This window comes from Pteropus vampyrus, unplaced genomic scaffold (genome assembly GCF_000151845.1).
Source record: "Pteropus vampyrus isolate Shadow unplaced genomic scaffold, Pvam_2.0 Scaffold306, whole genome shotgun sequence".
NCBI lineage: Eukaryota > Metazoa > Chordata > Mammalia > Chiroptera > Pteropodidae > Pteropus > Pteropus vampyrus.
Genome location: NW_011889087.1, coordinates 727220 through 750449, shown reverse-complemented (window position 1 = coordinate 750449; position 23230 = coordinate 727220). Strand labels below are relative to the sequence as shown.

The 23230-nt window shown below is 41.3% G+C and overlaps 1 pseudogene; it reads left to right on the top strand.

Moving 5' to 3' along the window:
* Nucleotides 1–2999: 2999 nt before the first annotated feature.
* Nucleotides 3000–16210, top strand: LOC105303518 (annotated as a pseudogene).
* The last annotated feature ends 7020 nt before the right edge of the window (nt 16211–23230 follow it).

The following is a 23230-nucleotide window of genomic DNA, read 5'->3' as shown; positions in this document are numbered from 1 at the left end:
TGGATACTGCAGTGGAAAAAGAGAATTTCCTGGCAAGGCATCAAAAAGCTTAGTTGAGTTTCCTTTCAAAAACAAGACACGTTTGCTCCTTGTTGGCAAACTGTACTGAAAATTGTTTAAATTTTATTAGGAGCCACCTCTAATAGAGATTTATATTTTATATATGTTGTTTGTATATCTCTGCAAAGGACAATTAATTGACTTGCCTTTCTTTTCATTCAAGTAACAATTCAATTACAGTGGGGAATATTTTTGAAAAACTGTTTAAAAGTCTAGGAAAAAAAGAGATGTGGATTCTTATGGTGGGTTTGGATGTAGTAGGAAAAACCACCATCTTCTATGAAATGAAGCTGAGAGAAATTGTGACTACTGTCCCTACAATAGGTACATTAACGACCTATGGCAAGACCAATTTACAGTTTAGTATGTTATACCTTTACATGCTGCTTATATTATTGAATATTTCTTTTTGAAACTCTTATTCACCCCAAGAGCACAAAGTTTTTGAGGCCAAAAAGCAGGTAATATTTACTTTCCTAATTGCTCCCCAACACCTCTAACGCATTCCTAGGTTTACAGGGGAGTCATGTGAACATATTTAGGTTAAGCAAATGTAATCCTATCTGCCTGGCAAAAAAGAAAAGGTAAAAATGATATAAACAGTGAGGGCAGTTATGCCCTATATTCCTTTCAGCATATGTCCCAGCCTAAGCTTGGGATGGAGTCAGTCTTGGTTCCAGCTGGCCTTTCTAAGTGGAAGCATTTTTCCACAACGGATAGGCTCCTAGTGTTTAAAGATACAGTGTGACTCCCCCCACCCCCCCCTTCACTCTGGTGCAAGCCAACTACTTGAGCAGGTGTTCAATTGAAGAATCCGAATTGTTTCAATGCTGTAGAACAATCTGGCAGTGTAGGTCTTCTGGGAACCAGGACTGTATTTTGTGGGCTATTTAAGGCTTTTGCAAAGGCAGTTTTGACAGAACTTAATATTTGCCTTAAGAACCACCTCCAGGTCTAAACTCCTGAATGAGAATAGGCTCCACAGGATGACATGTGAATGTCAGAGCGTTCTGAATGTTGGATTAGGCACAAGAACCAAATGATCAACTCCAATTTGGGCAGGAGCTTCAGAGATTGCAACGTTTGAAGAAGGAGAAACCAGATGGAGAAAATGTTCATACCCACAATTTAAAACACGTTTTTAGTTCAAATGAAAATAGCATAACTGCTTGATTTTCTCCAGTTATAAAAACAATTTATGCTTCTATAATTTTTTACATACAGAAAAACAAACAAGTTTAAAAAACACTCCACTATTAAGATTTTGGCGAATATCTTGGTAAAACGATATGCATACTGTTTTCCAATTTACTTTGCATAAAACAAAATGTTTGGACCTCTGTTTATGTTAGTTCTTCTCTGGAATGCTTTCTCGCCTTCTTCCTTAGCCCTGCCCCCTTTATCTTGTTAATGCCAGATCATTCTTTTGGTCTCAGTTTAAACATTATTGTTCAGGGATCTTTCTTGACCCCTTGGACTGCCCCACCCCCCTACTATCAGTTTCCACAGCAACCAGCACTTTTAAGTAACTCTCAGCATATTTGTTATTGCGTGCTCACTGTGTCTCTTCCTCCCAATACTGTAAATAAGAGCAAGAATCATGTCTGCCTTGTTCATCACTGTTTCCAGTGCTTAGCAAATGCCTGGCCCATAGATACTCAGGACATATTTGGTGAATGAACTGAATACCAATGAATCATATCCCTCAGTAGCCATACCCTTGTGCAGTCCTCTCCCACAATGATGCCCAGCTTGGCCTCCTTGACTTGCTTTGGCCAAGGAGATATTAGCAAATGTAATTCAAATATTTGATAAGTGCTTGTGCCTTGGGGCTTCTGCTCTTTGAGCACTGCCATCACCTTTTGAGGATAGCTCAATGAATACTCTTTGGGAGGATAAAAAGACCACCTGGAGAGAGAGAAGCCCAGCCCAGCACCCAAAGTATTCAGTAACTGAATGAAGCTACAAGAGGAAGCCCAGGCAACCCATAGAATTGTGTGTGTGTGGCGGGGGAGTTATTGTTATAAATTACTAAATTTGGGAGCTTAAATAATCCAATACAGATCAATATAAAATTTTAGTAATTGGATAGTATTCCATTATATTGCTAAATTTTAAGCACATTTTTCCATTGTCAGATGATTCAGTTTTTTTGTAATGGCTTGTTTTTGTAAATGATGTATCTTAAACATGTATTCTTCCTCCTTGCAGTTATCCCTAGAGGAGGGCTTGCCATGTTAAAACTGATGGACATTTAAAATGTGGATACACATTGCCAAACTGCTCTCTGAAAAGAATGTGTCACCAACTACAAAAAGTGTTCATTTCTTCAGGGAATTTGCCTGTGTGATAGGTAAAAAACATTGGCTTCTATTGAAATTTCTTTTATTTTAAGTGAATATATTCAAACGTACATTGGCCATTTGTATTTGTTCTTCTGTGACTTGTTTTTAATATTGTTCAACTGTTTTTCTGATGGAATGTTTATCTGTCTCTTAATGATTTAAAGAGAGACATCATGGGTCAGGAACAAGAGTTGTGGATTGATGTCAGTGAGGGGTTAGTAGAGGAACAGGCTGAAGGGATGGAGATCTTAAGTTTATTTTTCGATATCTGCCTTTTTAGAGCCTTTGAGACATTTAAGCAAAGATATTGGATAGAAGGTTGGATTATGAACCCAAAGCTCAGAAGAGAGATTTGGGTTGGGGTAATATAAATTTGAGAGTTGTTAGCACAAAGATAGTAATGAAATCCTGGTGGTGAATGAGATTACTTAAGTGGGTGTGGAAAGAAGAGAATGGATGAGGCAGGACATAATCATGGGAACTCCATCACTTAAGGACCAATTATATGTGGCCGAGCTCACTAAGGAGACTGAGAAGGTCCATAGAGAGAGAAGGAAAATGAGAAGCCAGGGAAGAGTTGCAAGATGGGAGTGAATGGTAGTATTAGATGTAAAATCAAATGACATAAGAACTGAAAAAATGTTTGTTGGATTTATTGACATGGTGATCATTGCTGACCTCTGTGAGACCAGTTACAGAACATGGTGAAGCAGAACTAAGGTACTATTGGATGAGAGGTGACAAAGTAGGCGAGGTGAATATAGCTAGACTTATAGAAGTTTGAACTTAAAAGGGAAAATAGAGGGCGGTAGCGAAGAGGAATTTTCCACTCAAATGACTAACCTTGTAATCAGCTCTTTGTTCTGCTTCTGTAAACATGCTTGCTGCATAGGCCAAAGGGCAGAGTGGTCTCAAAATCAACTGAAGACTCACCCTCCCCTTGGATTGTTCTGTCTAGATAACAGATGTATAGCCTAAGTTACTGTTTAAACTGCCTGTAGCCCATAGCAACTCTGGTGGTCTATAACCTGCTGAGAACAAACCAACCAATCAGCTAACTGTAATGGCACGAATATAAAAGAAAAATTGTCCCTAAGCTAAGGGCCTAGATCTTCAGAGTACTAGCTCCTCTGGGACCACGTGAAATAAATCCGAATTCTCCTTCTCTCCGAGTTACTTCTTGGTTTTTCATTGGATTGGTTTTGGGAGTTTTCCACAAAGGTGAAGATATAGCGTTAATGAAATTTTTATTTTGAAAGATGTAAAAGACTTAATTAAGCATGTTGAGAAGAACAGGTTGGAGATATTTGGAGGCGGGGGAGAGAATAACAATAGTGAAAGTTCCAGATAACGTGGGTGGGTTGGATCCAGCACATAGGTGGACGGAGTTGGCATCAGATAGTTGTCCCCTTCTGTTGTCCCAAGAGGGAGAGAGAACAGTGTAGGTGAAGATGTAGGTGGGAAGTGGAAGTCAGTCCCATTAATGGCTTCTTTTTGCTCTGAAGTACACTGTAAGATCTCTTGCTGAAGAAATGAGGGATGTGCAAGGTTGGAGGTTGTAGAGAACAGAGAAGTTTGAGACACCTGTCCTGGTGAATGAGAGAGCAAGCCAATTAACGCATTCTGTTTTGTAAGTTATAAATTTTTGACTAGCAAGCTACTTTGTAAATTTCAAGTCCAAATGTTAAATCTATCCAAATGTTGAAATTATTTTGAATTGTCCAACCTGCAAAAGTCTTCATTAAAAATTTCCTCCATCTTTTCAATTTAGGTTTCAATGTGGAGATAGCGGAATATAAAAATATCAGCCTCACAATCTGGGATGTCAGTAGCAGTTGAAAAATCAGACCTTTGTGGAGACATTATTTCAAGGACACCCAAGGTAAAGATTATCCAGTCTGTAGCCTTGGAACCATTTATACTAAATGTGTCTAAAGGTGGATGTTTGAAGCAAAACCTTGTGGTGCTCTGCTTTATTTGGACTATCAGTCATTCCTTCCCTTCCGATGGCCCACTTACACTTCTTGGGGAGGTTTCTTTTTGAGAAATGGTCCCTGTTGTTCTTAGAAAAAGTACTCGGCTTTAATGCCCTACATAGGAAATTCCTCTTAATCCAGAGATGATTAGAAAATGGTCATCCTGATGAATTTCATTTTTTTTGGTTGAGAGTTATATGTGCCTTAGATGAAGTAACAGTCTTTGAGGAATTTGAATTCAGTAAACTCTTTTAAACCTGTTGAGAATATCTAAAAATCATGCCTCTGGAGAGAAGAAGATGAACAGAGATGGCCGAAGCCCCAACTCCCAGCCTCATGTGGTCACAGTCCCTCTCTGCTGCCCTGCTACTCTGCAAGTACGCGTATAGGCATGAGAATCCCAGGTGATTACATTCTTCTAAACAAAGAATTCCCTCACTATCATTGGTTTCTTAAACATAGACGTTTTAATGTGTCCACCCCACCCTGCTCAATCAATCAATCAGAGTTTGGTTTTTTTTTTCATTTATTGTATTTTAGATAAATGATGCTTTATAGAATATTGCTTGTCAAGATATTCATAAACTAATAACATAGTTTCCCTGATTCTCATGGAGAATCATAACCAAATGGCATCTAGAAATTACTCTTTAGAATTTATTTGGAGTCATTTAATTCTGAAGTTTCTTCTATTGACAGTGTTTTCATTGTATGCGTTTCCTAGTAAAGACTTATTTTGTCTTTTCAGACCAAATACTCAAGTCAGCTGTCCCTTTGTATCTTGTCTTTCTTTTAGCTATTACCTTTAGCTCTTAGCTCTATTTTCTCATTATAGATTATAGATTTTAGAATGTTTTCTCTCAAAATAGTGCATTTACCTTTTTTTTATTGTTACTGGAAATTTGAAAACAAATACAAAGAAAGGATACATAATAAGTCCCCATGTACCCATCATCCAACTTCAGTTATCAATTGATGTTTTGCCCAGAGTATGTTATAGTAAATCCCAGACATGAAGACTTTTACTCATACGTTCTTCGCTGTTTATTTATAACTGATAAGGCTTTTGTGCTTTTTAACATAATCTCCATGCCGTTATCATACCTCCAAAATTAATAATAATTCTTTAATATTTAGTACCCAGTCCTTGTTCAAATTTCTCCATTTATATCAAATATGTCCTTTCTACACTTGATTTGTTTGCATTAGGATCAAAGTTCACACATTACATTTTACTGTTGTCTCTTTTTAGTCTCTGATTCTACAGTCCCCCTCTCCCTTTGTTCTGTGCCATTTTTTGAAATTAGGATTTTTATTCTGGATTTGGCTGATTATTGTGGTTTCATTTAACTTGTTTGTTTCTCTGTGGATATCCTGTAAAATGGTAGTTTGTCTTATAGGCTTGATTAGATTCTGGTTCATTTTGGGGGCAAGAATACTTCATAACTGGTGCTAAGTAAACATGATTCCTATGGTGTCATGTTTTAATGCAGAAGTTTGATTGTCACACTTTTAGTGATGCTAAGTGAATCTCAACCTAATTCCCCCCAAATAAAGTTTCCCATTAACCTTTCACCTAATGGTTTTAGCATCCATTGAAGACTGCTACCTAGATCCACTATTTCATTAGGAGTTACAATATGACAGTTTTTCCAAATCTTGTCATCCTATCTGCATTTATTAGCTGAAATCCTTCTAAACAAAGAATTCCCTCATTAAATAATTTGGTTTCTCTTGAACAAGAAAGGCAATGAAACTGTTTAATTCGTTCTCTTTATTGATTTGTAGTAAAATGACTTGATACCCTAGCAATTTCCATGATGACTCTTAGATTTTTATGTCATTGTCTTTAATCCTTCCAGACTATATATATACTCAGAGTATCTATTTATTTTGGATTGGCACTTGCCATATAGGCCAACCCATTGCAGTTCCCCAGGTGTAATAAAACTAGAAAACAAGAGTTTAAACCACAGCTCCACTATGAAACCTTAGGAGAGTTAATCTTCTCTGTCTCAATTATCTATAAAATGGAGGTAATACCCATTGTGCTGGATCATTTAGTTTAAATGAGATAAATTTTGTAAAATGATTAGTACCATGGCTGGAAGGTGGCAGGCACTCAGGATAGGAGCCTGTATTTGTCTGGGTTCTCCAGAGAAATAGAACCAATAAGATGGATGGATTTAAATATATAAAGAGATTTATTATAAGAAATTGGCTCACATGGTTGTGGAGGCTGAATAGTCCCAGGATCTGCAGTTGTCAAGCTGGAGACTCAGGAGAGCCAGTGGTATAAGTTCCAGTCTGAAGGCAGGAGACGGATGTCCCAGCTTCGAGACAGTTGAGTTCTCACTTCTTCCTCCTTGTTCTATTCAAGCCTCCAATAGAGGGCAATCTGCTTTAGTCAGTCTGCTGATTCAGACGTTAACGTCATCTAGAAATACCCTCATGGACACAGCCAGGGTTAGGGTTAACCAAATATTTGGGCACCCGTGGCCCAGTCAAGTTAACACATAAAATTAACCTTCACTGGGCCCAAATTTGTTAGAAGCTTTACATCATTCTTTGGGAAGATTCCTTTTGCCTACCCTGTGCAGGTTTGGCACATTAAATCACCAAGTAGAAATGCCTTTTTGTGGTGGATCCAGATGTCTCAGCCAGGAGTAGACTTGGATGCTGTCCCTATTTTTTCTGCCACCTTCCCTAAGGCCAGTCGGTCTTTTCTGATGTAAATTTTCTTCTTTAGTATGTTGAATATGACAGACTTGATAAAAGCTTTTCAACTCTGTATTACGACACTTAACTATGTGTAGGTTTCACTTGTATAGATTATGGAATTGGAACTGTTTATGTGACTTCTTAGATGATTATATCATATAGAATATATAAAATGGTCCATTAATTCTCATGAGGAAAGATTTTTCTCTTTTGTTGTAGGTTATTTTAATTTGTTAAATAGCAATACATTTATATGGTTCAAAATTCAAAACAAAATAAAAGTATATAGTGAAAAGTCACTGGCTTGTTCCTATTCCCTATTCTCTAACCTCCCAGGTCCCCTCCTATAGACAACTTTTATTTCTTGTGTATCTGCCCAAAGATATTTTATGCAATACAAGCAGCTCGCTTGCGCTCATTCTCTCTCTCTCTTTCTTCTCTCTGTGTGTGTGTGTGTGTGTGTGTGTGTGTGTGTGTATTCCTCTCCCATTTAAAAAACAAATTACACTATTCATGTGTAAATTTACATGTTCTAGGTTCTTTTAGTTCAAAAATATAGTGAGTCTGATGCTAGGTTTTTTGTTTCTCAGGTAAGGATGCATATAAAAACAGAGCATAAAATGGGACCTAATATGTATAAACCTTTATTTTTATTAGGAGTGGCAAAGGGATAATATGCCAGTTTCCACCTTGTCAGTTTTACATTGGAGACTAATGATCTAAGGATCTCTTCAAATTTCTGGTTTGCTTAGTGATGATCAGAGTCCATAACTGCTGGTAGCATTCAGATCTTCGGGGAGAATTTTGAAGGTTTTGCATTTTTTTTCTGTCTGATGTGCTGTAGCAGACATGACTTTGGCTCGCACGCAGGCCCCAAGCATTCAGAAGCTATGGGAGCTCCTGCCTGTGGGAGTGGGCTGCTCCAGAGCAGCTAGGCAGGCAGCTGTCCAGTGGGCCTGGGAAGCATGGAGGGAAAGGGCAGAGGGCAACACTCATTTTCTCCCCTGGACGTAGTCGTGAAAGCTCAAAGAAGAAACCTAGAGGTCATCTCATCTCACTACCCTTTCCTTACCAGCAGTGTCCCTTCTGCAGCATCTCTACAAGTTGTGGCTTAAGCTAAGTAAGAATACCTCGAGTCACAGGAGGCCCTCCCGAGGCAGCTCATCGCACCTTTATTTCTGTTGACTCGTTATCATGTTGACTTCCTGTAGCTTTTACCCACTGACCTTCAATCTACTTCTAGAGCTATATAAAACAAGTTAAACCTCTCCTTATGTTATAGCCCTCTAGATATTTGAAGACAGCTGTGAGTCCCATCAATGAGTCTTTTCTCTAGGTAAAGCATCCCCAGCAATAGCAGTTATTTTTCATATGATGTGGTATCTGATTTCTTTGCCATCCTAGTCATTTTTTGAATCCCTCCAGTTTGCCTGTGTTGTAGAGTGTGGGGTCCAGCACCAACCGCATAACATTCCTAGGATATTCTGGCCAACATACAATACAGTAGGCTTTTTAACACTCGTCCTAAAAACTAAGCTACTATCACTACTGTTGATACAGCCTAGGGATCAAATTAGTTTTTTCGGCAACCACATTTTTGTCTCACAGAGGGCTTCATGTCAGCTAAACACCAAGTTGCTCTTATATTGCCACATGGACCACTGCTGAGAGAGTCTTCCTCATCCTATATTTGAATGGTCTGTGAGGTTTCTCCTGGGCACCACCGCTGGACATCCTTTTGCCCTACCTCTTCCTGTGGCCAATGTGGCAGTGACCAGTTTGTACAGACTTCAACCACATTTGCTCAGATACAGTGTGCCGGTACTTTTCTTCTCCCCGTCTCTTGCTTCCTGGGGTTTCTCTGCTGCTGTGATGTGGGATGCCACAAAGACTTCTGGAGCTGGGCCAAACTTCACAGGTTAAGGGCATGAGACTCCTTCACTTCTGGCACCAGCTGCAAGGTCGGAGGTCCCCAGACCACTTTCATTTCTGATCAACTGGCTACAAATTCGGTGGTTCCCACTATCCCCTCAGGTTCAATAATTCATTAGAATGACTCATAGGACTTGGGAAAGTGCTAACTTACAATTATAGTTTTATTATAAGGATACAAATGAACCCCCTATAGGGAGAGAGAGTCGCATAGGGCACAAAGCTTCCATTGACCTTTTCTGTGGAATAAGGAAGTATTACCCTTCCTGGTCATCGATGTATGACATATGCATAGTATAGCCAACCAAGGAAACTTATCTGACCTTTGATGTACAGAGTTTTTATTGGGACTTCATTATGTAGGCATGATGTAGAAACGGAGAGATCAAAAATGGAGCCTAATCTTTTGTCTATATATTTCTCTGTATATTCTGTATAATCTGTATAATTCTTTTTCAGAAGATAGGTTAGTTGAGTGTTCAGTAGGCTTCCTAACTGTAGAGATTATTTATTCTTCCACATTGATTGCTTTCAGTGAAACTACACATGTGAGCGGGAAGATGCTATAAGGACATGTAAACAGCTGCCCTTTCCAGGTTCAGCTTACTAATATTGCTTGTGATTTCTTTCCAGGTATGATTTTTGTGGTCACCAGTAATGACAGAGAGCAAGTCAGTGAGGCCTGAGAAGAACTAACCAAAATGATAATGGACTGTGGGCACAAAGATGCAGTTTTATTGGTGTTTGCAAATAAACAGGTATGTCGTTAGCTTTCTGAATACTGGGATGGAGATTTACTGCCAGATGCACACTTAAAAAATAATAGACATTTAAATTAGATGTCTGCCTCCCTCTCTCCAGTCCCTATCACAACCTCTCCCTCCGCCTTGTTTTTAACATGTCTTATATTTATTTAGTCACTCACTCAACAAATAGTCATCGAGCTTCTACTAAATTCCAGGTACTGGTTTAAGTATCAGTGATATATCAGTGAGCAGGACAGACAAAAATCCCCATGTTCATGGAGTTTACATCCTAGTGGATGGAGAGTCAGCCAAGAAATGATATGTAAGGTGCCTGGCAGAAGCGTTGTGGAAGAAGGTAAGGCAGATCGAGAGGGCAGGAGGGATATGGGGAAGGGCCAGGATGCTTCTCTGATAAAATGACATCTGAGCAAAGACCGGAAGGCCAGCAGGAAGGGACACACAGTTCTAGGAAGAGCAAGGCAGTCAGGGCAGCTGGGTCAGAGTTGTGGGAGTGCCACAAGGGAGGAAATGATCGGATCACGTGGGAAGAAAAGGGGCTTCTACATAAATGTAATATAAGCAGTAAAAGAAGAGCGGGAGGAGGGCCAAGTATAGAACCATCCGGCCTCAAGACTCGAAGCTGAACTAAGTTTGGAAAAGAATGCAGAATCACATGGAGTGTACCAGCCTGAGATAAGCACCATTCCGTTTCGATGTTTTTCCTTCCACTCTCTCCTCCATGAATACATTCATTATATAATCGAGATCGTATTTTTTGACAGTGTTGCATATTCTTTTTCTCACTTCAGATTTATCGAAAGCATTTTCTCTTGTTATCCAACTCTTTGTAAATGTGATTTTAACGGTGATTGGATCATCGTTCACTCAACCATTCTCCTACTGTTACATTTGGTGTCAGTCCAGAATTTCACTAGCGAACAGAGTGAACTTTCAAGAAAGATAATAACAAATTTGTTTTTTTGGTTATAAACACAGAACATGTTCATGGTATAAATATGCCAAAAATTCAGAATCTGAAGTGAAGTGAAATATTTTAGCCCCATTACTCAGAATAAAACATTGTTAAATTTCTTACTTGTCTTTCCAGAGATATAACTTTATGCCTGCATGAGCAGTTATACGATTGTATTCATATTTAAATTCTGGAGATCATATTCTGCATTAGGTTTCTTTTTTCTTTTTTTAAATTAAGGAAATCATTTTGCTTTTGTTGCGTTCTATTTTGAAAACAACCTCTTTTTGCACTTAGCATATCTTTGACATCATTCCATATCAGTACATTAGATCTTCCTTGTTCTTTTAGCTAACTTATTCAAATGTAGTTTGAGCTCACTGTGTTCCAGGCACAGTTCTAGGCACTTGGGGTGTATCAGAGAACAAGATAGAAATTCCTGCCCTCGTAAAGCTTGTATTCTATTGAGAGAAAACAGATAATAAAAAATATTCTTAATAAGTAAATGCTGTAATACATAACATGTGCTGAGTGCTGTGTTTAAAAAGATTAGGCAGGATAGTTTGAAGAGGTCGTGAGGGCTCAGGTTCTGAGGCCTTTTTCAGACGGTGACAAGGGCGCTGACCCCAAGAAAGATGGAGCCGCTGCAGGATTTCGATAGAAGAAAGACTCTATCTGATTTTTACTGACTGCTAGGTTGAAAATAGACTTGAGAGGAGCTAGAGCAGAAGCAGGGGAACAATTAGGAAGTTATTTTAGCAATCCAAGTGAGAAAAGATGGTGGTGGGATCAGGGTGTAGCTGTGGAGGTGGTGAGAAGTGGTCAGAATATGTTTTGAACGTAGAGCCAGTAGGATTTCGTAATGTGAGGTTGTGGGTGTTGAGAGAGTGAGGAAAAAAAATTAAGAATGATTTCAAGGTTTTGGGACTGAGCAACTGGAAGGCTAGAGCTGCCATCAGCTGAGATAAGACTATACGTTGGTGCAGGTTTGGGGGGAGGAATATATTTTATTATATGCATACATTATCAACATTATCAACTGACTTTTGAATATTCTCTTTCAAGAATCTTCCCAATGCTGTGAACACAGCAGAGGTAACAGACAAGCTTGGCTTATATTCCTTCCACCGGAGAAACTGGTACATTCACACTACTTGTGTCTCCAGTGGAGAAGGCCTGTACTGGCTCGCCAGCCAGCTCAAAAACTGAAAGCTATTAGAAACAATTCATTCTCTGTGCCTCATGGCAAAACCAGCTGGCCTCTTCTTTGTGCATGTGTGTGTGTGAGGAGCCAAGTGTGGATTGTGGCTGCAAGTGGGGGCAGCTTTCTCACACCATACATGTATAATGCTATAGGAAAACCGATCTGACATTTTAAGAAAAGCCAGTGTTACATTTTAAACATTACCTTCCATTTCCATAGCTTTGATGATCATTTCTATAGTTGATGGAGGAATCCTGAGGGCTTGCTTACTGGTGCCTGATAGCCAGTGGTCTTCGTGGTGGAGGGGAGGGGAGGGGAGTTTATGTGAGGACAGAGTTCAGCTGTGCAGCTCTGGATCTTGTATCTCTCTCTGCATACCTACAGTCCTTTTAGACTCTGGCATCTATAAAAAGGAAGAACGTGTCATTCTTTCCATCACTACCAGAGCTAACAGCTCACTTTTCAGTGTTTTAAAGCAAACGATCCTTAAGAGAGAAAAGGCACTTGCTTACCACTGGTTTGAAATCAGATTTGAGCTTTTCCCAAAAAAGTCTAGCGCAGACTTCCTGGTTTAATATGCTTTATTTCAAGGAATCGGTGATCTTTTTCATTAGAATATCCAGATTCCATTAACCCTAGAAAAGTATCCATGCCTTCCTTCATGCCGGTTCCTTTTCTCATTTGCTTCTTATTTGCTAAGTGGAGACCATTTGGGGTGGTAACCCAGCGTGAGACTAAGGCTCTATACTGGTGCCACATAGTTAAGTGAAGAGTCGTGTAAAGGAAGCAAAGTGACAGTCATGTTTGTGTTCTTGCATCAGCATCTCAGGTTTCAGACTGCTGAAACCGCTGCTCTTACTTCTCTGCTCTGTGCTGAATGTTCCACACTTAAAGCATCTCCCATGGGATGGAATCATATCTTAGTGCAACTTCCGGTTTTGGTTAGTTTCTGTTTCCAGAATACACACCTGTGAGTTCTGAGAGTCTGTGAGAGAAGCAAGAGAGTAATTTGGGGGGGACGAAATTCCCTGCAACCCCTGGTATTACCCCCGAGTTGATGCTAACTTTTGCTGTGTATAAACTGTCTAACCTAGACCGCTCTCCATGGTACTGACTCTGTCTTCTGGATGGCAGTAATGCCTTGCATGGAAACGTGCTTTATGTTGTCAAAGTATTAATGAAAATGGCTTGGAGATGAGCTAGATTCTCTCAGTCGTCTTGAGCTCTTTTGTCCAGACAGCTGTTGGCCAAATTTGTACGTAAGCGCTTCCACCACTTTACCTTTTAAAGTTCCTTAAAAAAAAATCTTTTGAAATTACAAAGGAGAAGAATGTAAGGCGAATTTTAATGAAAGTAACAAGTTGATATTATTAGGAAGAAATTTCATACCACGATAAATGTGGGATGTAACTTTTCTTTTTAAATATTGACTTTAAAGAATGTTCATTGCAATAATGTTACCTAAGTCCAGATTTGCTTATTTAACCATGGAGTAATTCCTGAGAAATATTTAGATTCCATACTTAAATTGGCTGGGTCTGTGTCTTATGCTTTTGCATTTATACTTAGTACAGTGTACCTAATACAGAGCTAGGCTTCACTCAATACTTGTTTATTGGTTGAACAATAAAGAACTTGCTTTGGAAAGAGAAGAGGACAGCCATGTGCTTCTGAATGTCTTGAATTACTTTAACATCCCTTTCCTTTTCCATCTTCGCAGGCTGTCTATTGAAACCTTACAGGGCGCTTGTACAAAAGACAAACACGGGGGCACGGTCCTGGCCCCATGCCTTTAGTAATGCTCCTCACCTGCACCTTTCATGACGCTTTCGACTAGTCTTTCTCTTTCAGTGTTTTTGGAGCCGGAGAGTTGGGGTAAGTGTGGACACTTCAGTGTAGTCGTTTGAGCGGACACTGGGGTCTCTGAAAGCCACGTTCGCATCACAGCTGTGTCCCTAACTAGCTGCTGGCCTCAGGCCAGTTACTCTTAGCCTCCTAGTCTCTGAGTTTCAGTTTTTTAACTGTTAAATGGGAGTAATACTGACTTCATAGGCTTATGAGGATTAAATGCCTCAGAGCTTTGTGTTTCCTTGGGGCTGTCTTGATGTCCAAGTGTAAACTGGCTGTGGTGGCCACAAACCGATTAGCATTATTTATATAAGAAGTGAAGTGGAATGGGGTGGGGGCTGGGTTTAATCTCTCCTACTCTATTCACTTTCTAATCCTGCTGAATACTCTCCTTTTCTAACCATGGTAAATGCTAATAAGAACAGCTAGAATGCTTGTTTGAAAAAGCACATTGCTGCGTCCCAAACTTTTTTTGTTTCTAAAACATATTCTGTGGTGTTTAGTATGTTCACAGAGTTGCGCAACTACCACTACTAATTTTTGACTATTTTCGTCATCCCAAAAAGATACCTGGATCCATTAGCATCCATCCTCATTCCTCCCTTCCCCTAGGCCCCTGGCAACCGCTAATCCACTTTCTATTTCTAGGGACTTGCCTGTTCTGGGCAGGTGAGGGGCTTGGGGAGCCTGGTGCATGCTTTAGGAAGTGCTGAGCTACTGTTGGCCTGACTCCAGCATCAGTTCAGAGGCATCGGTCTGAGTTACAGTTAAGGCAGAGCCCCAGGGAAAAAAGACTGCCCCATAGTTAGGCTACTGTGAAATTTATTATCTTGAGAGGGAAAGGAACGCTACTAATAACACGCTAATAATTACTCAGGGATAATAGGCATAAAGTGGGATGTATGGTCACCCTATCAAAATGGCCAGAGCTCTGAATCTGGAATCAAAAGCTGAGGCTGAAATTAGAGCTCCACCCATTCACTTGCTGGATTTAGTTGGACCACTGAACCTCTGACCCTCTATTTCCTTGCCTGGAAAGGAAGTCCCTAGGCTTACCTGGGGGTACAGCTGTGCAAGAATACCAAGAATATAGGATAATAGGGGGGCTCCATGAGTCAATTCTGTATATTGTGGCTCCTTTAATTTTATCTATTTGAAATAATGCCTTAACGGGGCTGAGAGTATTTGCTTGTGAATTGCTCAGAACAGGAGGGTTTATATTCTTCCTGTAGAGGCGGGTTTCAAGGGAGATATGACATTTCATACTGACCTGAGTCCTTTGTCCACCGGTGTCTGCTAGAGGTTGTCAAACAGTACACAAAAAATCTGATGATATGCTGTGGGGACGCTTTCTCCTTTGAATATTTTTATTTTTCACCTTTCTTTGGTAGCAGCTATATTGAGATATAATGCACATATCCTACAGTCCACCCATTTAAAAGTGTACAATTCAGTGGCTTTTAGTATACTCATAGGTTTGTGTAACCGTCACTGCAATTTTAGAATATTTTCACCACTCCAAAAAGAAACCCCATGCCCTTTAGCAGTCACTCCCCATTTCTCTCATCCCCACCAGCCCTAGGCAACCACTAACCACCGATCGATCTCCTTTCTATTTCTCTGGATTTGGTGGGGATGCCTTTTAAACTTCGCTTTTTCTCCATTCTGCAGTCTCTGAGGAGCAGCACGCTAAGAACTTTTCTCTTATTTTGATTTTCATTCTTCTTTTACTCTAATGCATGGCATGGGAAAGCCTCTGGAGGATGCTGTGGCACATGCGAGCATTGGATGGACCACTGGACTAGGTGACCTCCAAGATGTCAATGATTAATATGGCCAGTAAATAGCATGCTGCAGCTCACAGCCACTAGGTGGCGCTGCTGCTCCATGCCATTGACCACGCAGCCCTGGCTGGGGTGGGCCATAGGAGTTGTCAAGGGTGAGAATCCATCATTTTGTCTGGACACCAAGAATAACCTAGAAAATAGGGACTATACCCAGGGATATGCCTGGAAGAGAGAAGAAAAATGGGTACCCAGAGCAGAGGACTTGTAAGTGCCAATAATAATAATAAAGGCGACAGCAGTATTAGCAGTAGCAGTCATAACCGTAAAGCAGTAATCACTACCATTTATTGCGCATACTGGACCCCGTACTAAGCACTTTGCATACATCACCTCTAATCTTCACACCCGCCAAGGCATGAATTGGGGAACCAAGGTTCAGGAAGGTAAAGTGACTTGCTGCAGGCCACGTGGCCACGAGTCAAATGCAAGTCTGGGTTACGGGGACCCAGATCCAGTACGAACTGCTGCTTCAGACTCTGTGCTGAAGGCCAGACACTGGCCTCCAGAGCCTGGCAGATGGGGAGGGAAGAAAGCAAAAGTGTCCAGCGGAAAAAGTGCCCAGAGGGCGCAGAGCCCTGGGGCACAGAGCGGCAAGTGCAGAACCATGTCAGTGGAGGCGCAAGGGCAAGGAGCGGGAGGCGGAGGAGGAGGAGGCAGGGCGCAGGTGTGTTCTTAGGCCAGTGGGGACCGCAGCCAGGGGAGACCTGGACCCACCCTGCGCTGATCATGTTCTTAAGGAGCAAAAGCGATCATTGCAGTGCTCTAAAACTGGATTGTGGTGATGGTTGCACAACTGTATAAATTTACTAAGAGCCATCAAATTGTTTGCATACAGTGGGTGAATTGTATGTAAATTATACCTCAGTAAAGCTGTATGAAATTTATAACCGTGAAACCAATAGTGATGAGGGTGCCAAGTCGATATGTCTCAGCAGTGCTGTGAGCACTTTGAGAAGAGAGACAGATTAGTATTTTAGAGTACGAAGCTCTTCGGCCTTGGCTTGCATGCTTTCAGTGACGGGGAGCTCAGTACCTCATAAAGAAGTCTATCAAGGTAATTCTAATCTTTAGAAAGTTGGAATCTATCACTTGTCCTTATCCTGCTGCACAGAATAAACCTCTTTGCTTTAGCATATAACATCTCTTTCAGCACTTGAGGGTGGTCATCACATCCTCCCCCTGCCCCCAAGTCATTTTATCCCAGACAGAAATCCCCAGGGTTTTCATATGACAGGGTTTCCAGTGTCTCCCGTTCTCTTGGTAGCTCTCTGCCACACTTGCTTTGATCTGTCAGCATCCTTCTTAAAATGTGAAGGCCAGGGGTGGGCCTGAAGTTCTGCAGATAGCAGCCCAGTGCTATGGTTAACAGTTTGGACCTTTGAGTTAAAGATCCCTTGGTTCAAACCCTTTCTGCCCTACTGATCAGTTGTGTAATCATGGTTAAAAATACAAACCTCTCTGAACCTGGACGTCTCCATCTGAGTTACAGACCTTCTACCTGTCCAACCCCTGTAGGTGGACTTGGCTTGGCTTGGTGATGGCTAGGGCAAGGGAGAGCAACCCAAAATAGCAAGCTGTTACAACTGCTAATAAGCCTAGCAGGTACACACAAAGCATCACGTGAAGGGGCTCTGTCATCTCTGCCGGCCAGGCTTTCCTCCCATGGAACTTTGGTCCCCGGTAGAAGGTATGAGGGAATGGGGGTGGGGGGGGTGGCGGGGGGACACAAACATCTGGGATGTGCCTGACTCATACTCTAGAAGTTATTTGCTTACGAATAACTCTCTTCTTTGTCTTATTTGAAAAATGTCAAACATAAAGATGAAAACAGTGTTTAGAAAAATCTTCACCTGGATGCAATTGTTTATATCTGCTGTATTTCTCTATAGATTTCTATTTATATATACATCATTTGCTGATTCATTTGAAAATAACATGCAGACATCATGACCCTTCACCCCTAAGAACTTCGGCATCTCCCAAGTATAAGGACGTTCTCTGACAGAAACACAAGATTATTTTCTCACCTAAGAAAAATCTGTACTAATTTCCTAACATCATCTGAATTCCAGTCCATATTCACGTTTCCTCTGTTGCCTCTCAATTGTCTTTTATAGCAATTTTCCTCCAGACCAGGAGCCGATCAAGTTTTATCCATTAGGTTTGTTTATATTTCTTTAATCTCTTTTAATCTAGAGCAGTCTGTCCACTTGTTTTTTTGGTGGCACTTTTCTCGTGAGAGTCTCCTTTTAATCTCACCCTTTGTCCACTACACAAAACTACCTCTCCAAAACTACCTCCACGGTGGGGCTGATCCCACCCCTTATTTCTCCACCCCTTAATCACTGAAATTCTAGGCCTTTCTCATTACAGTCCTTTCTCTTGCAGAGGAGGCTTCCAGACTAGGACAACCTAGGGTGGGTCAACTCAGTTCAGCCTCAGCCAGGTCTATGGCTTCATTTATTTGAAATCTAACTTGATTCTCTGCTTACCTCCCCCTGGGCGGTCCCAGGAATGTAAACACCCTGCAGCCTCTTCACCAACAGTTCTTCAGTTCTGATGTTAGCTCCAATCCACTGACTCCACATATTATATTTCTGCTAACTAAATCTTCCCCTTCCAGTAGCATAGACATCTTTTTTGATTAAAACTACACAAGAAGTATAATGAAATCATTTGAATAAACAGCCCAGTACCAGCACTCAATAAACACGAGCTGTTGCTGCTGGGGCAGTGCACATTGGGACCCTCTCTCCGTCATTCCCTCTGTAGCCCAGGGTTGCTGCTGTGTTTTGGCAGCCACTTTGTGCTAATGAAGCATACCGAAATTCTGATTGTTTCAAAGCTGCAGATCTTTTAGGAACCTAATGAATGACATCTTATCTCTTTCCTTTTCAAAAGATAAATCAATTCCTCTGTTTCTCCCTCTTTCCTTTCCCCTTTTTAGCACAGTATTCAATCAACAAACATATAGGAAGTGCCTATCATATGCCAGACATTGGGGAGGGGAGGGTGTTGAGGACACAGAGATGAAATATACAGTGAGCCCTACGCAGGACCCTCCAAGGCTCCACAGCTTGTCAGAGCTGTGCTCCCAGGCTCTGAAGACTGATCCAGCCCAGTCCCCACAAAAGACAGGGCTGCCATCGGCCTCAGCCTCCAGGGAGAGCTGGCGATTCTGGGGGAGGAGGATCTTCCTTCCTGAGACAGGGGCAGCAGAGGTAGGAATCGGACTGGGAATGAATGGGGCTGGTGGCTGACAGCTCAGCTGTCAAGTCCAGGAGCTCCTCATCCAGGGACAACATGCCTCTGCCCTCTTAATGACAGAGCTGTCACTCACAGGATGCCATGGAATCATGCAGGACCAGACACTGCAGTCTCTACCCAGACAGGGTGACAGATGTCATGGGGGCCTGGGGAGTTCTGCGGGGAGAGTTGAGATACCCTCCCCCCGATCATATCACATCACCCAGAGTCACACAGAAATGATCTCGCACACTTCAGTGCTTTTGCACGGGCTGTCCCCTCTGCCGAGCCTGTCCTCCCCTACCTCAGGCCTTCTCCATCTGACAGTGTCTCATGTATCTTTCAAGACTCAGGTCCCAGGTCACCTCCTCTAGGAATCTCCACCTCCTCCACGCCACTCTTGTGCCTTGGACACGCTTTTGCTACAAGTGACCCCAGTGAAGGATAAGTACTTGTTCAGGTGTTTGTTCCCCATCACAGATAGTATGAGTTTTTGAGACTGAAGGCCAGGTCTTGGCTTTCTCTGTATCCTAGGGCTGAGTGCATAGTCAGCATCAACAAGTGTGTGCTAAGGAATGGATTGCCATTGCTGTCACCATCCACTTCTATGCAAGTTTTGACACTCAGCAGAATCTAGTGGCTGCTTGATGTCTGGCCAAGAACAACAGACCTGCTTTAGTGAGAGGTTGGGGTTTGGAAGGCCAACTGGATAGAAGGATCTAGAATGAGGAGGCCTTTTCTTATCGAGGACCAAATCTAAGTTCTTTTTTTCCCTGATGAACAAGGAGAAACCAGTTTGGATTTGATTCTAGGTGTACGTGATGAGCTTGAGCTCAAATAGTTCAGCTTCTTATTCCCATCAGAGGTGACCCACAAAATGCGAGCCGCGCCCATCGGAGGGGGAAGCGAAACGGGGTTTCACAGGTGGAAATCCAGGAAGATGCCTCACAGACCACAGAGGGGAAAAATAAAGCAGTTTAATTTCGATTTTATAATGCACAAACATAAAGCATTTTACATGTTTGCTTTTAAAATGGAGAATACAGAACATAAAAATGACTTAACAAATGAAAAACGTAATTAAAAAAAAAATTCCTTTCGTTCTGTGTGATGGCCAGTTAAGGCAGAGAGACAACTGGAAAGAGAGGACAGGACGTGGCAAGGGAAAGGAAGGGGACAGAAGGCTGAAATAACTATGAAAGGAGAGGGAAGAGGGGAGCGGGAGCGAGTGCCTGTGCCGGACGTAGGTTTTTGAGAAATGAATGTACAGACTCACACACACACACACACATTCACACTTTTTGATCTATCAAAGACTTGGGTTTTTTTTTTTTTTAATTTGTTTTTATCTGTTTGTTGTTGTTTTTACCATTTTAAAAGGGGCAATTTTGAACTCATTTTTCCGTTTTCTGACTTCTAAAACGAGAAATTGCTAGTGAGAAGTTGGATGCCATTCTTCGTATTAATCTTTTTTTTTTTCCCGTAACTTTTTTTCCCCCTGTAGATCTTCTTTTATCTTCGTACACATCACCATGAAATTAGTGTGGGCCTTTATTCTTCCATTGTGTTGGGTGCTCAACAGGCTTTTAAAATCTGGAAATGCAGGCCCTTCAGCTCTGGGAGATTTTTGTCTTCCTTGACAAGAGACTCCCTTTCATTTTTTCTATTCTCAGTTTCTTTTGTTGGGTCTCCTAGGTGGATCTTCTCCTTTCTGTATTTTTTCTCACTCATATTTTCCATACCTTTATTTTTTCCCACTTTCTGAGAGATTTCCTTGACCTTATCTTCCAAAAAGTTATTGACCATTTTATTTCTGCTCTCATATTTTCCATGTCCAAGGGCTTGCTCCTTTTATTCCTGATTATCCCCTTTCTTAAAAACAAGATTTTTTGGGCGGGGCGGGGGACTTACATTCTGTAAAATTCATTCATTTTAAGTGTATAATTCGATGATTTTTTAAGTAAATTTGCAGAGCTGTGCAACCATCATCATGATCCAGTTTGGATTATTTCTTCTTGCATAGTCCTTTGTCCTAGTCTCATGGGTGAAATATCTTCTTTTATCTCTCTGTAGAAACTAGTGACCATTTCTTTGATGTTTTCTTTCCTTCAAGTTTCTCTATTTGGTTGCTGGTCAGCTGGTTTCAGTTTCTGTCTTTCATATTGGAGACTTTCCTCAAGTTCTTGGTTATCCTTTGCAGTCCACTAATATTTAAGAGTAAAATATTATTACAAAGCTATCTGGACACTCAGCGGGTGTCATTTGTCAATCAATAAGCTTCACCATAGAAGTTACATGAGGGCTATTTCTTTGGGGTTCCCTAAATGTCGATAGCATGGAGTCTTTCTAGGAGTAGAATCCACCAACCTCCTCTCTGGGGTCGGGTGGATGATTGTGATGGTGTAGTCCATTGCTAAGATCCTTAGAGATACATGGCACAGGGGACTGAGGGTACAGCCATTTGTAGATAGACTTTCATTTAATCCTCCTGTTTCTCCTCTGGCACCTCTCTCCTATTGTTCCTGCTGATCTAGGCTTAGACTCGACATTTCTCCACTGAATAAATCTGCTGGAGTGGGGAAAGGTAGGCATTGGGCTGTACTGAATGGAGGTGGGAACTGGGGCATCTTTCTGCCAACCCCCCAGTTTCCATTTGGGCTAAACCTGCCCACTTTCCAGTTCTACAAATCATCCTGTCCTTTGCAGTCACCGGTGCCTGTAATTCCGGTGTCTTGCCAAGATTCCTCAGCTTGAATTGGCTCCGTCCTCATTAGCATCCCCCTGTGTAGGCACATGGTATTCAGATTTCTCAGCTCTGATCATTCCTCCACCTGCTTTCCATCTTCCAAAAATCTGTTGACGTCTTTTGTCTTCTGCTGATTTTTTCTTTTATTCTTTTTATTCTCGTAGGCTCATACCTTTTTTATTTTTGAACTCATACTTTAGTGGAGTTTCAGAAAGAAACAGTGAGAAATTCATGTGCTTCATTTGCTAGATTTAACCCGAGAGATGGGATTAAAGACTTTTCAAGCTATATTGTGTTTCTGTAACTATAGACATAAGGAGAAGCCAGAGGAGGTCTCCTGCATTCTACATTAAATATGTTATAGATTCTCTTCTTATCAGAGAGATTTTTCTAATCTGGGTCACTGGTTCTTAAAAAAGATGGGGGAAACTGAAGAGAATTTTGAGAAAGGAGCATGAGATGATCAAAGGGATGGACATTGGATCCAGGGGAAATTTGGAAAGTATTGGTGCTATTTAACTGAAAGAGGAGGGTTATGGATGGTTTAGATATTATTTATATGAATTCATTTTTCTTAAAGTGATTTATGCCCTGGTACACTCCCACAGTCCTATTTTGTGTTGATATGAACTTCTAAGTTGCCATAGAAGAGGTGTCCAAAACTTGCAAGAGATGAGAGGTAAGGGAGAGACTAAGACTGTGTTAATTGGAATGGGTTAGGCTGTTCCATAGTAACAATTAGATACTGGAATGTCAGTGTCTTACCACAGTAAGAGTTCATTCATTCCTCTCGCATTTCACCATCTGATCACTGCTTTGTAGCTCCCTCCAAGAGGTGGCCCAAGGTCCCACCCAGGCTACATCTATTTCACGGCTATACTATCTGAAACACGGCTTTCCAAGGTTCTGCAGAAGGGGAGAGAGAACTGGAAGATCATGCAAGATGTTTTTAAGAGCCAAGACTCGAAGTAGTTTATTTCACTTCTACCCACAACCATTGGCCAGAACTCTGTCACAGGGTCCCAAATTACCTGCAAAGGAGGATGGGAAATGTGATTTTCCTGTATGCTCTGAAGGAGGATACAGTGTGGTGATGATGTTGCTTTGTCTCTATCATCTGTCTATCAGGTTTTCTGAGTGAAATGCCAATATTCTTAGAGGAAGGAGAGATATGGCCTCCGCATCCACAATGCCCGGCTAAGAGAAAATAATGTTCAACTAGCGTAGGAGACGGCAGTCAGATATAAAGAGAAATTTCTTGACTTTAAGGGAGTCAAATGGGCAATTGAAAGATGACATCTACCCTTACAGATCCCTAAGAAAATAGTTCCTGGTAATTGATGGCTCTACCTGCTGGAGAGATGAACGATATTATCTTTGAGATCCCACCTAATTCTGGGATTCTACTCTCAAATACATAGGCCTCAGAGTTTGCAAAGCTGGAGGGCCTGGATCCAGGTTTTATGTCCAAATTATAGATACAAAATTAGGTCCAGGGCTTGGAAGGGGCCCTGGCAAGTGGAGGGCCTCAAATAGAAACTTATTAGCTTCCCAATAAATCCTCCTCTGGCCAGGACAGACCCTCT